General features: G+C 41.1%; 1 non-coding gene across 1 annotated transcript; it reads left to right on the top strand.

Annotated features, from left to right (window-relative positions):
* Nucleotides 1-16,900: 16,900 nt before the first annotated feature.
* LOC140722392 (U6 spliceosomal RNA) lies at nucleotides 16,901-17,007 on the top strand. The gene has a single exon (XR_012097605.1). It is a non-coding gene; the product is annotated as a U6 spliceosomal RNA (small nuclear RNA).
* The last annotated feature ends 1,013 nt before the right edge of the window (nucleotides 17,008-18,020 follow it).

The raw sequence follows: 18,020 nt of genomic DNA, 5'->3' as shown, positions 1-18,020 counted from the left end.
AGAGGGTTAACATATGAGGAACGTTTGACCGCACTTTGACTGTACTCCTTGGAGTTTAGAAGAATGAGGGGAGACCTCATAGAAACATTTCAAATATTGAAAGGCATGGACAGAATGGATGTGGCAAAGTTGTTTCCCATGGTGGGGGTGTCTAGTACGAGACGGCATGATTTAGGGATTGAAGGGCGCCCATTCAGAACAGAGATGCGAAGAAATTTTTTTAGCCAGAGGGTGGTGAATCTGTGGAATTTTTTGCCACGGGTGGCAGTGGAAGCAAAGTCATTGGTGTATAGGCAGAGGTAGATAGGTATATGAGTAGCCAGGGCATCAAAGGTTATGGTGAGAAGGCGGGGGAGTGGGACTAAATGGGAGAATGGATCAGCTCATGATAAAATGGCGGAGCAGACTTGATGAGCGAAATGGCCGACTTCTGCTCCTTTGTCTTATGTATGGTTTTATGGTCTTATCATCCAAGGTCACCCCTTCGTTTCGATCCCTTACATTTCCCACCAGCCTCCACTACTGATATAATTGTGTTACAATCACATATCACGTCAAAACCAAGTTCATCACTTTCTGGATCTCTATATTTGGCTATATCCAGCTGCTAATCTGAAAGCTGGTTGTGCTTTGCCATTAACACAAAGGATGAGTTTGAACAGTTGCTATTCATTTTCATCAGGCTGATGCAAGGTACTGTTATGATTTACAGACATCCATCTGTTTATTTGATGCACCAATAACTTAAAATATATTAAAATTTATTGCACTGTGTTATTGCCATGATACTTTTAGGAAGGTTTATCTTTTCATGGCATTATGCACTTCCAGTTGTTAAGTGACTCAAGGATACATTGTTTGCACTTGTTTCAAAGATTCAGAGTACATTTATTATTGAAGTATGTACGTAGTATACAACCCTGAGATTTGTCTTTCCACAGATAACTGTGAAAAAAAGAAAACCCCGGAATCCATTCAAAGCAAAATTTCAAACCCCAAATGCACAAAAAAGGAACAAATCGTGCAAATGGCAATTAAACTAGCATAAAACACAGAATATAAAACACCGAACCATCAGCATCATTGAAAAAAATCCAGGCATATTCAGTTCAGCTCAGTTCAGTTCAATCTACCACTGTGTCGTACGATACCTGCAGGCCACAGGGCTAGTTTGCCCCACACAAAATAGCAACAGAAACAGGAGTGACTAGAAACTAGAAACAAATCACACCGTGAACTTCAGAGTCCAATCCACAAATCTTGTCGATTAAGCCTTGCCCGAAACCCAGGACTCCAGCACCATCCTTCGGCAGCATCAAGTCAGAGAATTGTTTAAAGTATTTTTTTAAATCTATCAAAATTGTATAATTTCCAGATACCTTGCCACTCTATGATCTTGAATAGTCTTGTATTTCTCTAATAGCTCTAAGACCTTTGCTGATTTTTTATCTGTCGTAAGTGTATCCTTGGATATTTATTACTTAATCAAAGAATAATAAAATACTTTGCCTAGTTATTTCTTATTGATGAGTCACACATAGATTTACAAAACTTTGTCGTTTCTTATTCCTGTGAAAACCTTTCTTAACAATGTATTTAACAGTTTTTTTTTTCTTTTCCTGTTCTCTCACTTGTGCTTCAGTAACCTTCCAGGGCATAGGAAACACCCCAGCAACCCCATTGAAATAAATTCCCCACTCTCTAGATCATGAAAGATGGGTTCCATGCATCATGACAGGAAGTGACTACAAGCAAGTGGAGGGCTAATGCACAGGACTGAAAGAAGCCACAGAAAGCTGTAAAATTAGTCAGCCCCATCTTAAGTACTAGCTTCCATAGTCCCCAAGACATCTTCAAGGAGCAGTGGCTCAGAAAGGCAACGAGAAATTATTAAGGACCCCCATCACCCAGGGCATGCCCTCTTCTCATTATTACCATCAAGAAGGAGGTACAGAAGCCTAAAGGCGCACACTCAGTAATTCAGGAACAGCTTCTTACCCTTTGCCATTCGATTCTATAGAAACATCCTCAAATTTGTAGCACAAGTTGATAGGGTGGTTAAGGCAGCGTATGGTGTGCGGGTCTTCATTAGTCAGAGGACTGAGTCCAGGAGCCACAAGGTAATGTTACAGCAGTATAGAACTCTGATTAGACCATACTTGGAGTATTGTGTTCAGTTCCGTTTGCCTCATTATAAGAAGGAGTTTGACGAGGATGCTGCCTGAATTAAAGAGAATGACTTCTGAGGATAGGTTGACCAAGCTAGAAGAGGAGCATGGTAGGTGAATTAATAGAGGTGTACAAGAGGCATAGATAGAGTGGGCAGCTAAAGACTTCCTCTCAGGGTGGAGATGACTAATATAAAGGGCCGTAACTTAAATTTGTTTGGAGGAAGGGATGGGGAGATGTCAAAGGTTCTATAAAAGGTATAGTTTTGGATGGAGAATGGCTCAACAGCTCATTGAGAGCTGTATGGAGACATGAGAGACTGCAGATGCTGAAACCTGATCTGGAGAGACAAACTGCTGGAGAAACTCCAGCTATTCCAGAGGATCTCAGAGATGTTACAATCATGATTATTTTCAGGTAAGGAGATGAAACTTCAGTAACTAGAATGGAGTGTGTAGCACCTGGTTCACATTTTTACTGCTATGCTGTAGGTATTTCATTTAGCAGTTCTGTGAGAGCAGTCTGTTCTGCTTCCAGCCTGTTTGGGTTATCGCTGAAGATAAGGGATGCTGAGGAATGTGTGTCATCCAGTTAGGAAGGTTGATCTTGGGTATTTTTGTTCGGCGGAAGATGAAGAGAGAAGACACTGGAGAGAACCAGTCATAGGCTATGACTCTGTGGGGAGATCGTGATTTGATAGAGCCAGGCGTCGAGATCGACTGAGGATCAATGAATTGAACTCCAACTGGTGCACATTGGACTGTTTAATCATAATGGGCCCTTTTTGTTTTTTTCTTTCTTTTCTTTGCTAACCCTTTAGTTAAGTTAAGATTCATAAATATAATTCCTTTAATCGTATGCAGTGTGCTGTCAGTTGTTTCTTGGCAGTGAGTTACACAGCATCCACACAAACCGGCTTTTCTGGTGGGAGAGCCTGTCTCAATCTCACGGGTTTAACGGGACAAGAGGGTGTATTCCCTGGACTTATGCAGCCAAGGAAACCAGCGGGGTTTCAAGTTTATCTGCCGTTCACTACGAAGCTCCTTGCCAAGGTCCTCCTAACCACCTCCTCCCAAAGGCTGAAGAGCTGTTCACGGTTCACAATGTGGATCCAGGACAACAACGGTCCTCATACAAAAAGTGCACAGACCATCATCACTCATTTTAGATTGTCCTTTTTTTTTACCTCACTAAAGCTCTTGACTCCATTCTCCAGAAGAAAGAACATTATCTTCACGTATGACTGCCCATTGAAATCCATCTTTTCCTTGTTCCATGAGTGAATGAAAACCATAATATTAACCAGTTGATCTACAATAGAACTGCTCACAGGGATTATTGTTCTAATTTACTCAGTCTGTCTTAAAACTAACACCTCAAGAGAGTTGAGCTAATTGTCAAAACAAATAAGATGTTATTCTACCCTTAGCAACTATGCTCTAGGACCTAGGTCACCCAATCTTCAGTAGTTGAACTGAAATGTGCACATACATTTTTGCTTTTACCATCATTAATATCTTTTTACAAAAATGCCAAAGAAGAGACTCTAAACATAGACAAGAAACCTGATGCACCTTCCCTCCTCTTACAATAAAAGTTTATGTTAAAAACTCTGGAAAGCATCGCTGCTCATATCCAGAAATCACAATTTGGTTAAGATGACAAAATTTATCACCACCTTGAGCACACTAATACTGTATTGTCTGATAGAGGAAAAATAAGCCTCGACCTGATGCCAAACTCATGATCTATTAGGCAGTAGTGATTTCTACCATTCTATGTGCTCCTGAGACATGCACTACTTACAGCAGGAACCTCATGGCACTAGACAGATACTATATACATTTTTTTTCTGAAAAATCATCCAAATTCTCTAGAAGATCAATGTCAATGATGTCCAAGCAACTCAGGTATTGAAGTCTCTGCAACACCACCCAACTAAAGAATATTGGGCAGGCCAGATAATTGCATACCTGTTGCCAGACTCCTGGAGAAGCCATTCTATTACAAGCTCTTTCATGGAAAGAGAATACTAGATTAAAACATGAGATTGTACTCAAAGCTTCCTTGAAGAAATACAGTCCCTTCATTGACTCTCTGGCCCATGATTAGTCACAGTAGAAAAGGAGCACGTTAGATGGGATTAAAACTTCAATGCTCTGGATCTGGAGTACTCAGAAACAGCAGGAGGCAAGGGCCACCTCTCAGTCCGCTCACATTGGCCACCTCAGAACCTACAGAAGAGGAGTTAATCCATCCTTGATTCTGAGTGATGTATAAGAGGCTGGAACTTGGTACTTCTCCCCTCATTCCCATTAACTCCTCCTAAATCCCACTACTCATCTATAAACTAAGGGTGATTTATTTATTATTCGCATTTATTTACTGAGATACTGCCTGGAATATGCCCTTCAAGCAACACCAACCCGATTTAACCCTAGCTTAATCGTGGGACAATTTACAATGACTAAGTAACCTAACAACCAGTATGTATTTGGACTGTGGGAGGAAACCAGAGCACCCAGAGGAAATCCATGCAGTCACAAGGAGAATGTATCAGCTCCTTACAGGCAGCGGTGGGAATTGAACTCAGGTCGCTGGTACTATTAAGCATTGTGCTAACCACTATGCTAATGCGCCGCTCCAAATTACATAGGCCAATTGAACCATCAACCTACACATTTCTGGGATGTGGAAAGAAGATGGAGTACCCAGGGAAGTCCACACAATCAAAGGGAACAAAGGGTATGGAAAGAAGGCAGGGGAGTGGGGATGACTGGAAGAATTGGATCAGCCCATGATTGAATGGCAGAGCAGATTCGATGGGCTGAATGGCCTACTCCTGCTCCCATATCTTATGGAACATGTGCTAAGTTTGCAAGGACAGAGCTAAAAGTCAGGAACGATCCAACCCTTCAGGAGCTGTGAGGCAGAAGCTCAACTGTGCTTCTTGTGCCACCTTATTGTTAAATGTTTCTTCCTGACAAAGAAGGAGGTCATTGGCTCATTAAGTCCATGGTAACACTTAAAACAATCCTATTTTTGCACATATTATCCTGAAAGCTGCTCTCTCTCACATTATCTTTTCCACTAGTTCTCCTGCCACCTACCTCCAAATACATCAGTATACAGTATCCAATCAACCAACCAACCAGCATGTCTCTGAGTCATGGGAGGAGGCCTGATTATCCAGGGGAAATCGTGTGCCCACAGGAAGAACATGCAAACTCTTATAGACCGCACCAGAGGCCAGGTTGGAGTTGTGGAACTGTGTCACATTGTCATTCTTACAGATATTATAAATGTTATTGATTATCTATGGCAGAGGGAAGCCAGGTTACAGGGGGGAGGTCATTTCAGAGGTGCCATTGTGGAAGGCCATGGCTTTGGAGTAAATGTTGTGAGGACAAAGGGAAATAAATGGTATCCTTACCGGAGACTGAGTGAGAGAATGAGCAGTCAAAGTAGATTTGGAAGTCCATAGGCTTGCTAGTAGCTACTCTATCTTCTGATTTGGAGTGAAATCCAGATATGCAAATGAAGTATCAGACTGGACCATATAAAAAAGAGAGCAGGGTGGAAGCTGGCTACAACAGAGATCACATCTGAGTTTTGTGTGGTGCAGGATGCAGCAATTAACTAAATTGTTTTCACTATTAAAAAAACAAGGACTAATAACTCATCTTGTCTGTCACAATTTTCAATGATTTGCTGTTTAAAATTTGCCACCAATAATGTTTGTTCTTTCAGGCGATTCACATTATTTTGTAAATGAGATGACTGCTCAGGCAGTTTTCATTGCCTTCATTTGATGCACTTTGTAAGCTTTCTATTTTAACATCCATCAGCTCTCTTTGATAGTCTAGAATGTTTAGGTCTCTTGTCAGAAGGCTTCTTCATTCAGCATCCCCCTTTGATCTGCCATTCTCCTTTTGATTTCCTCAGTGATTGTCCTCATTCTCAGACACTAGTTTCCCTTTTACAATTCCCTCTGATTGTGAATGGAAATTCGACGCCATTCATTCTCATTGTTCAGGCATTTCTTGACTTTACTCCTTGATGGTCCAATGCAGCTGTTCAGGGAAGCTGTGGCAGACTACTGGCTGGAGGCGGGTAGGATGATTTATGAAGAAAGTTGGACAAAGTAAGCTTATATTTACCAGAGGTTTGTCTACACCGGAACTGTGGGAGAACCTAGAATGAAGAGTTGCTGTCTAAAAACTTATGGTTTCACTTCTCACATTCAAGGAATCTTCATCTCACGTTCTCGATATTCATTGCTTATTTATTAATTATTATTTCTTTTTTATTGGCACAGTTTGTTGTCTTTTGCACACAAGTTCATGTGGCCTTTCATCAATTCTATTATGGTTATTGGAGTACGCCCACAAGAAAATGAATCTCATGTATATGTAATTTGATAATAAATTTACTTTGAACTTTGAAAGTGATATTGAATACAGTATGCCAGATGAGGTCTGACTAATCCCCTTTATAAATAAAACACAATCTTTCTCTAGGTAGAATCTGGCATTTAGTCCCATGGTAATAAATATTACAATTCTGTTAACTTGCCTAATTAATTAGGCCTGCAAACTAGCCACTTGCATTATACACTAGGACCTCAAGATACCTGTGCATAGTTTCTGCCTGACCTGCTGAGTTCCTGCGTGAGTTGCTTTGGTATGTTACTTTATCAAATGTCCTCTGGAAATACGTATATGCATATCACATCCAGTGGTTCCCTCTGATCCACAGTACAAGCTCTCCTAGGTGGAGTTGACCATGTATATTTCGTCCTAGCTCTCTACGTGATTCATGGGCCAGGACAGTACATATGGAGAGCAAGCTGTTGCCCATGCAGCAAGCTCCCCATCTCCTCACATCTGATGAACCCAAAGGAATGGTAAAGACCGAAAATGTTTGGCACCAGCGGCATGCAGGAGTTTCTGGTCAGCGCTGAACTCAATGTAGACTGCCTTAGAGACTCCAGCTTGGGATTTTTCCCTCAGGGTTTACTTCCAAAGTCTTCCCCATGAATGGGTATAGCCATAAGGCAGCAGAGGTTTGAGATCAGAGTTTTCTTTCTCCAGGTGAGCTGCTAACCATGGCTGATAAGTTTCATCTGCCCAAAGTGACTGATTTTAAAGCACCAGTAACTCGACTTTGCTACTGCTCCTGTCAGTAGAAATGGTTCTGGCAGGCTTAGCCTCACATGAAATCCAGGAGCTGGACTTGGTTGTCAGAGGCTATTTGAGAAAGATGCCATTGGGAGTATTTAATAGGTAGTGGGAGCTTATCCCAACCAACACCCCCAGCTATTACAACCTTAAGGAACCATTGATCCACAGTATTTCTTCAAAATCTCCAATAAGTTGGTCAAAAATTGTTTCTCTTTTATATTGATTGCACCTGACAGGCCCATTCTATAACTTCATCAATAACAGCTTTCAATATATTCACAATAATAAATGGCACTTTGCCTCCAACTTCCACCCTACCCTCAAATTTCCTTGGTCTATTTCATAGAACATAGAATAGTACAGCACAGTACAGGCCCTTCAGCCCACAATGTTGTGCTGACCCTTAAACTCTGCCTCCCATATAACCCCCCACCTTAAATTCCTCCATATACCTGTCCAGTAGTCTCTTAAATTTCAGCATTTCTATCCCCTTTCTCGATCTCATTGTCTCTTTCACTGGAGACAGCTTATCTGCTGATGTCTACTATAAACCCACGGACTCTCACAGCTACCTGGACTATACCTCTTCTCACTTTGTTTCTCATAGAAAGGTCAAACCCTTCTCTCAATTCCTCCATCTCTGCTGCATCAGCTCTCAGAATGAAGGAGATGTCCTCTTTTTTCAAAGAAAGCGGCTTCCCTTCCTCCTAGGAAGGGAAGCTGCCCTCAACTGCATCTCTTCCATTTCATGCACGTCTGCTCTTATCTCATCCTCCCACCACCCTACCAGGGATAGTGTTCCTCTTATTCTCACCCACCACCCCACCAGCCTCCATGACCAACACATAATTCTCCACAACTTCCGCCATCTCCAACGGGATCCCACCACCAAGCACATCCTTCCCTCCCCCCACATTCTACTTTCCACAGGGTTCACTCCCTACATGACTCCATTGTCCATTTGTCCTTCCACAATAATCCCCCCTCCTGGCACATCCTTGCAAGTAGAACAATTGCTACACCTTCCCCTGCACCTCCTCCCTCCTGACCATTCAGGGCCCCAAACAGTCTTTTCAGGTGAGGCGACACTTCACCTGTGAGACTGTTGGGGTTATACTGTGTCTGGTGCTCCTGGTGTGGCCTCCCATATATTGGTGAGACACTATGTAGATTGGGAGACTGCTTCATGGAACCCCTATGCTCCACTCAATCTGCCAGAGAGAGCAGGATCTCCCAGTGTCCACCCATTTTAATTCCACTTCCCATTCCCATTCTGATATGTCTGTCCATGGCCTCCTCTACTGTTGCAATGAGACCCCACTCAGGTTGGAGGAACAACACCTTATATTCCGTCTGGGTAATCTAATGGAATGAACATCAATTTCTCTAACTTTCAGTAATGTCCCCCCCCCCCCCCCACCCCACATCACTATTCCCTATCCGTTTTTTCCTCTCTCACCTTATCTCCTTGCTTGCATATCGCCTCCCTCTGGTCCTCCTCACCCCTTTTTTTTCCTTCCATGCCTCTGTTCCTCTCCAATTAGATTCCCCTTTCTCTAGCCCTGTATCTCTTTCACAAACCAACTTCCCTGCACTTTACTTCACCTCTTCCCCTCCCAGTTTCACCTTTCACCTTGTGTTTCTCCCTCCCTTCCCCCCACCATTTAACTCTACTCCTCAGCTTTTTTTCCAGAGTTGCTGAAGGGTCTCAGCTGGAAACATCAACTGTTTGCTCTTTTCCATCGATACTGCCTGGCCTGTTGAGTTCCTCCAGCATTTCATGTGTGTTGCTTGGATTTCCAGCATCTGCAGATTTTCTCTTGTGCATGTTCGCAAGTGGCTAGTTTGCAGGCCTAAGTAATTAGGCAAGTTAACAGAGTTGTAATATTTATTGCTAGGGGACTAAATAGCAGAGTAAGATTGTGTTTTGTTCATATAGGGGACTAGTGAGACCTCATCTTGCATATTATATTGAATATTACTCTCCATTGAAGCTGTTCAGGGAAGTTTCACCAGACTAATGACTGGAGGTGGGTAGGCTGGTTTATGAAGAAAGTTGGACTAGCTGAGCTTGAATTTACCAGAGCTTTGTCTACACAGGATCTGTGGGAGAATCTGGAAGGAGGGATCACTGTTTAAAATAAGATGTGGCTCACTTAAGATTGTGAGTACCCTGACTGTTTGATTCAAGGACTGTTATGGAAACAATAATGCAAAGGAATGAAAAAGACTTAAAAATGTATTGGATATGGTCCAATCCATTGTAGGCAAAGCTCTCCCACCATTGGTCACTTCTCTAAGTCTGCAGCCACAAGAAAGCAGCATCCATCATCAAGGACCCCCACCATCCAGGTCATGCTCTTTTCTTGCTACTACCATTAGGAAGAAGGTACAGGGATCTTAGGTCCCACACCATCAGATTCAAGATCAAATATTACATTTCAACCAGTAGGCTCCTAAGCCAGTGTGGGTAACTTCACCCACCTCAACTCTGAACTGATTCCACAAACTATAGACTCACTTTCAAGGACTTAACAACTCATGTTCTCAGTATTACTTGTTTATATTTAATTTGCACGTCTTTTGCACGTTGGTTGTTTGTCAGTGTAATTTTTCATTAATTCTATTGAATTTCTTTGTTTTCCTGTTAGAGCCTGCTAGAAAACGAATCTCGAGGTAGTATATGGTGATATATACTGTATGTATTTTGATCATAAATTGACCTTGAATTTTGAGATGAGTTGAAATCCTTTCCCTCAGAGGACCATGAACCTTTGAAATTTTCCTCTTCCAAGGATGTTGGAAAGAGTGTTCGAATACTTTCAAGCTAGATTTAATAGGTCCTTGATAATCAGGAGTGTGAGAGATTACTGGAGTTAGGCTGGAATTGTACTTGCAATCACATCAGCCCCAAGATATAACTACATGGCCAAGTAGACTTGAGGGACAAGTGGCATACATCTACTTTTCTGTGGTACTTTCAGCCTACGTTCCTCTATCTCGAAACCTATGCAGTTCTTGCAGTGGTGGGGTGGAATTTGGTCTCTACCAAGGGAGGTTTAAGGCACTCCTGCCCTCTGCTAGCCTGCAGGTCACCCTTGGGAAAGGTGTAGCACCTGCTTAGCCCCTCCTCCCGCAATCATGGTCACGTGAAGCCACGCGAACAGATGGTAGATGGTCATATGAGCAGCTGGTGCATACACAACTGCTGTTTATGTGTCCACTGATGCTAGGCAGACAATCTCTGAAGAGTATTGATAATGGCTGGGGTCACCCGTCTTGTAATGTCACTGCCCAGAAGACAATGACAAACCACTTCTGCAGAAAGATTTGCCAAGAACAACTATTATCATAGACCATGATTGTCCATGTCAGACGACATGGTGCATAATGCTGATGATGGTGATGATACAGTTCTGCCTGCCTTTCTTGCCGTGCTGCAGTTTGCTATCCTGAAAATCCTCATAGTTTGCTGCTTTCCCACTGACAACGACGTAGGTGACAACAAGACTGTATTTTCCAGCTTGCACATCATCAGTAGTTGGTGCAGTTTCTCAGGATCTTCATTTAGAGACACGTCCGCTAGCTTGCTTGGCACTATCAACTTAACAAATACAGTAGAGGTATTTGAACTAAATAATGACACAACTTTATGTATATATTAACAAGTTAAATAAGTAGTGCAAAAAGCATAATGAAGTTCATGGGTTCAATATCCACTTCGAAATCTGAGGGCAGAGGGAGGAAGTTGTTCCTGAATTGTTGATTCTGGTGTGTGTCTTCTGGCTTCTGTACCTCCTCCCTGATGGTAGCAATGAGAAGAAGGCATTTCCTGGGGGATGAGGGTCCTTAATGATAGATGCTGCCTTTTTGAGGCATCGCTCCTTGAAGATGTCCTGGATGCTGGGGAGGCTAAAGCACTTGATGGAGCTGACTGAGTTTGCAACTTTCTGCAGCTTATTTTGACCCCCCCCCCACCCATCCCAGATGATGATGCAGCCTGTTGGAATGCCCTCCACAGTACAAATTTGCAAGTGTCTTTGGTGACATACCAAATCTCCTCAAACTCCTAATGAAGTATAGCTGCTGTAGTGCCTGCTTTGTAACTGCATCAATATGTTGGACCCAGGATAGATCCTCAGAGATATTGACACCCAGGAACTTGAAATTGCTCACTCTCTCCACTTCTGATCCCTCTTTGAAGTGTAGTGTGCTTTCCCTCATCTTACACTTTCTGAAGTCCACAATGAGTTCTTTGGTCTTACTGACATTAAGTCCAAGGTTACTGCTGCAACACCTGTCAACTAGCTGATATATCTCACTCCTGTACACCTTCTCATCACCATAAAGACTGTACAAAGGTATCAGATACTCTCACGTTTTACAGAGGTATTGAGAAATCCAAAAAAAACTTGCTCATTGTTTCAGCAAGACAAATTAAGCTTACTTTTTACATACATAACTCTCTTTACAGTTTGTTATGCTTCTGGCAATTTTCAAATTTGCCCGATTTTATGGTTTATGTCCTGGGACTTCCATTTCCTCCGTTCTCTATAATGCAGGAATTACAGCTGGTTCTACTGTAACTAGTCAGTTGAGCAATTATCATTGTTACTCATTTTATCATTAGGACATGAAGCAGCAAGTAAACTAAATCTTTATTAATGGTAATCAGTCTTCAACAAAATTATAATATAGTATCACGTGATGTAGTCTTCAGCTAATACTTTCCATGGCTGTTAACTGATATGCTCAACAGATCACTGAAAGAATTAAGAGAAATATTTTACTGTAGTCAAACAAATGAAATAATTTAAAGTTCTTTTTAAGGCTTACAAGGCTTTAATCTTCTTGATAGCTTGCATAAAATTTGCCTCATGACAAAAAAAAAGTCCAGCTCGATTATATGAAGAAATTTAGTTTCATGAATATGGAATGTGCCCATTGCATGAGAAGATTAATGGCAATCTGTTTTAAATAGCATTTGTTTGATCTAAAACAGCAAATTATATCCCCAAGCTCTAATTTTTGAAAGATCTTTAAATTGGCCCTGGCAAGAAAGATTAAACTCATTCCAAAATGTTTCACACTTGCAGTGAGAGGAAAATTGCTGAATATTACGATTATTACAAATTGTGCATGATGGAAAGACTGCCATGGTATTCATTACCGACAAAATATTATAAATGTCTGCAGTAGAAGATTTGTTTCACTTTGGATCTTCAAAATAAATGTTCTTTAATTTATCATGACATGCTGCAGTCTTCACAACTAACTTTCCCAGACAGTTCTCCCCTTCCGATAAATACTTCAACTTCCAGCAAACAGTTTTAGCATTAATATGGAAGCATTTGGTGTCCAGAATCATGATACTATTTAAGGCAATTAATGGTAAAGATTATTGTAAGCTTGGTCCATGGTAAATCCTTTTAACCAGTGGTGAAAATTATCTGAAAAGTATTCTTAGAAAAGAAAATGAAAATGTGTTTTAATTAAGGAATTTCAAGTAATATTGAGTGTTATAACCACGTGCAATTTGAAATAAATTATTAAACAGCTGGTAAAGATTGAGAGCAGTTTGAATGAAAGGATAAACCAGAGAAAAAATAACTCATACTATAAAGAGCTAATGGATGAGATTGGTATCTCCAAATAATTTAGTGCCCAATTTTTGTTTTTCTGTGGTAACTATACAGGCAATGGTCACCTTATCAGGTACCTTCTGCACTCACTGGATGTTTTTTTTGTTTTTCACACTTTTCTCTATCAGCTCTAGAGACAGGTGTGCATGAAAATTCCAGGAGATCAGCAGGTTCTGAGATACTTAAAACACCCCATCAGGCACCAACAATTATTCCATAGTCAAAGTCACTTAGATCCCATTTCTTCCCCATTTTGATGTTTGGTTTGAATAACAACTGAACTTCTTCTTGTAAAGTTTAATAGTGGTTGGCAGACCAACATAAGGTGCATTACCGCCACCTACTGAGTTGGAGTGTGGAGCAGAGAGACAGGAGGTATGGCCACTAAATTCCCAGCCCCCCCCCCCCCCAAAAAAAAACTTAAATAAAATTGAAAAGCATAATGCTTTTCAGGAAGTCAGATACACACATACATACATTATGATGGCAGTGATATCCTAACAGAATTTTGATGTTAAGCTGTGTCTATTCCAAAGATCTCAATTTAGCAATTAAATGTTTCCTTTGCACCTCATAGGAACAGCATTCCAACACTATATGCTGTATTGTTTATTGACAAGTACACTCCCTACAGACTAGATCTCTTGACCATGTCTGCATGCTTTGATGCATTGAGTTGCTTCCATGTCATTGGCTGATTACATACTTGTATTAATGAGCAGGTGTACAGATGCGTCTAATGAAGTGTATGTTCTCATCTGTTTAAAAATAAACTTTGAATTATTCCCACTCTTTTCACTGCCCTGCTGCTTTTTCAGGAAGTTCAACTTAACCTATCCCTGTTATAAGAGTCAGGATGGGACAGTTACAGAGCCATTTCCCCCAGTTCATCATCACTACTTTCCCCAATTCAAAGCTTACAACTGTTTACAAAATGACTTCCTTAGCACAACTTCAACAGCAACCAAACTTGTCTTAGTTCCTTCCCAATGGACCACAATCCCTTCAGCAGGCACCATTGATCATAAATTAATCACAAACACTTAACTATCAAAGAAAATGTGACTAATTTTGCAGATTTAGTGAACTTTGGAAGTTAGGCAGCATGATAATGTAGTGGTTAGCACAACACTTTGCACTACAAGCAACCCGGGTTCAATTCCCACCACTGTCTGTATGGAGGTTGTATCTCCCCCATGACCATGTGGGTTTTCTCCGGGTGCTCCAGTTTCCTCCTGCAGTCCAAAGACATTTCAGTTGGTAGGTTAATTGGTCTCATAGTCTCATAATTAGGCTAGGATTAAATCGGGGGATTGCTGGGCAGCACAATTTGAAGGGCTGGAAAGGGTTATTTTGTGCTGTATCTCAATAAATAAATAAAATGGTTTTATAGTTCTTTAGGTTATGAACTAGGTTTTGTTAATCAAGCCTAAACAATATCACAGCAGGAATTCCTTCCGATGATGATCTCAGGCAAACTTACTTAGTTTAACTTAGAGCCACTTTTGAAACGGTCCTTATTGGGATTATTACTGGATCTTCGAACTATATATTTTCGATTCCCAAGCAACTCATGTTCCTGGAAAATAAAATGACCCAACAGATCTCACATATGTTAGTAATATTTTGTTATTGTCCTGTGTTCTGCCTTCTGGTTCTTCCTCTGTCTTATGCCTGCATTATTCTTGGGTATCTTCCCCCAACAATGATGATATTCCACCATTGACGGCATTATTTTAATTCTGCAACCGCAGCAGAGTGAACATAGAACCAAGACCAGTACAGCTCAGGGACAGGCCCTTGAACCATGACGTCTGTGCCGACCACAATGCCAAATGACAGTAAATCTCTTCTGCTTGTATATGAACAATATCCCTCCATTCCCTGAATATACCTGTGTCTGTCTAAAAGTATCTTAAATGTCTCTATTCGTATCTGCTTCCAGCACCAACCCTGGCAGCCCATTCTAAGTATGTCTCTAAAAAATTTGACAAGTTAAAAGTTCAGAGTAAATTGCATTATCAAAGTGCATATATGTCACCATATACAACCCTGAAGTTCATTTTCTTGTGGGCATACTCAGCAAATCTATGGAATAGTAACTATAACAGGATCAGTGAAAGATCAGCCCAAGTGCAGAAGACAACAAACTGTGCAAATGCAAATATAAATCAATAGCAATAAATAATGACAACACGAGATAACAAGATAAAGAGTTCTTAAAGTGAGATCATTGGTTGTGGAAAACATCTCAATGATGGACAACTGAGTTTAGTTATCCCCTTTTATCCAAGAACCTGTTGGTTGAAGGGTAGTAACAGTCCTTGAACTGGTGGTGTGCATCCTGAGGCTCTCGTACCTTCTACCTGATGGCAACAGTGAGAAGAGAGCATGACCTGGGTGGTGGGGAACTCTGATGATGGATGCTGCTTTCTTATGACAGTATTTACTGTAGATGTGCTCAACAGTTGGCAGGGTTTTACCCCTGATATTGTGAGCTGAATCCATTATCTTTTGGAGGGTTGTCCATTCAAAGGCTTTGGTGTTTCCATACCAGGCCAGTCGATACACTGTCCACTATACATCCATAGAAGTTTGTTAAAGCTTTAGATGTCGTGCTAAACTTGCTTTGAATATCTATTTTAAAATCTCCCCATTCAGTCAGGGGTCCTGATGACACACTGTGGGCTATGTGGGTGGGAGCTGGCCATGTCAAATCATTGAAAAGATCAGGTAACACAGGATATCCTCTGTCTTTAACAGAGTGGTTTTATTCCATCATTCCATCTCCTTAACCACTAAGGTAATAACAAGGGACATGTATGCGATTTTCATAAAGAGATCTTTGTTGAAAGCTGAATGCCTGTGACTGCATCACAAAAGGTTTGCTGAGTGCCCACCTGTAGTTTACAGCAGAAGGTGTACAGTCAGCATTTCTCAGTTATATTAGTTTTTTTTCAATTTTAAAGAGCAAATTAATGATATTTAAATGAAACATCAAGCTTTAAAATAAGTTCCAAAATGCTGTCAAATTCTTCCTGCTGTAGCCAGGATGTCACTGGTGTACGTAACTAATAGATATATTGCAAGGAATTTGTGAAATATTCATGGACCGAATTCTGGAAGAGAGAAACATCTGGTTGAATTATGCACATTTTTGAAAATGCTCTTATCAAACTGCACAGACTTCAATTCCCAGTCAGAAGGGTAGATTTCAAACAGCTTCTGGGACTTGAGATAGGTGAAGCAGTCTCCAGGGGCTTCCGAGGGACAGGTGTTACCTGAACACTAAACAGGTATATTCTTATCTTTACACAGCCATTACATGTCTGCAGTATCACTTATGCCACTTGCAACTTAATTTGGCAATTAAGCCCCTATATCCCAATTGGCCTGTGGCATTTTCTCATGGGGAGTCAATGGGTAATAGATGTCAGTCTGTATTTGGCCTCTACTCTTGTGTGTGGCCTTTTCCAGCTGACAGAATCAGAACACACAAACACTGGAATTTGAATGTCACCCAATGACCCCTGGCTACCTAGCATCTTGTACAAGTCCATGGATATGCAGTGCACAGGTTGTTAGCAAGATTTATGTGAGACATAAGAAGCACATTTCTATGCTAGTGACAAAGTGAGTCAAGCGGCAAATCAGACATGGATGCGTATGCGAGAGGCTCCCCATGGACTTTGTGAGCTGCCTCAGTGAAACAGCACCAAGGTGATAGTGAATTTTTGATGGCATTTCATCCTGAGGCCATGCTAAAAATAAGCAAGCTATAAAGGATGCTCACCTTGGCAATCTTGCCACTTCAGATTTTCGCTTCTCCTTCCATAATGGAGACACGACACTTGTTCACCTCTACTCATGCTGTTATAAATGTAATTCCATTTAAAATACACTCCTGTGCTCGCTTCAGCAGCACATATACTAAAATTGGAACGATACAGAGAAGATTAGCATGGTCCCTGCGCAAGGATGACACGCAAATTCGTGAAGCGTTCAATATTTTAAAAAAATACACTCCTTTCGGAAAACTTGCACACCAATTTCCTGATTCTAGCATGTACAGAAAGACTTGCCCTGACAATAAACTCTTTGCAGTCATTATAAGATTCAATCAGTCAAAGCTCCCAGCAGATGGTCAAGATGGCACTGAGCTGCGGATTCTGCCGGGGTCATTGCTCAGAATGAATTGATTTTTTTTTAGGTTTGTAGGGAAGGTTTGGGGATCAGAGATTCTACAGATGCTAGAAATCCAAAGCAACACACCCAAAATGCTGGAGGAACTCAGCAGGTCCGACAATATTTATGGATGAACAAACAGCTAACGTTTCAGGCCAAGACTCCACATCAGCACTCAGAATCTGGATGAAGGGTCCTGGCCCAAAACAACGACTGTTTGTTAATTTCCATATATGCTGCCTGACTTGAGGGTAATTAGGTGTCCAATTAAAGTTTAGGACAGGCAGGCGGAAGGATTAGAGATCAGGCCAGAGTCTAGGCCTCTGATCTATGCTCAAAGTCCAGTGACATAGATATGTGATGAAGGGATATTCCTGGTCAGATATTGGGCTGGGAGACAAGTGAGAATGAATGTCAGAACCTCCCAGCCTGCACCCCCACCCCCCAGGTCAGCAAGTCATTGGTGTGTTCCAGGATTAGAGATCCATATGGGCTTTGGGGAATGTTGTGGGCTACTCCCAGTACACCTTCATGTTCTGTTGGTTGTTAATACAAACAATACTTTTCACTGTACATTTCCATATGCATATGTTAAATTCATTTGAAGCTGAATCTGAATTTGGAAACCTTGCACTCTCATTCCTGAATTCCAATATATTTAGAAAGACTTGCCCTGACTATAACCTTTTTAAAGTCATCATCAAATTCCATCTGTCAGGGGGGACGTGATGACGTAGGATTGAGATGTGGAAATCCAGCTCTCCCGTAAAAAAACAGTAAAATAATGTTCAAGTGAAGAAAAGTTAGTAAATACTTTTTAAAAATTACTTATAAACTACTC

This window comes from Hemitrygon akajei, chromosome 2 (assembly GCF_048418815.1).
Source record: "Hemitrygon akajei chromosome 2, sHemAka1.3, whole genome shotgun sequence".
NCBI lineage: Eukaryota > Metazoa > Chordata > Chondrichthyes > Myliobatiformes > Dasyatidae > Hemitrygon > Hemitrygon akajei.
The sequence above is the reverse complement of the archived record's forward strand: the minus strand, read 5'-3'. Positions and strand labels throughout refer to the sequence as shown.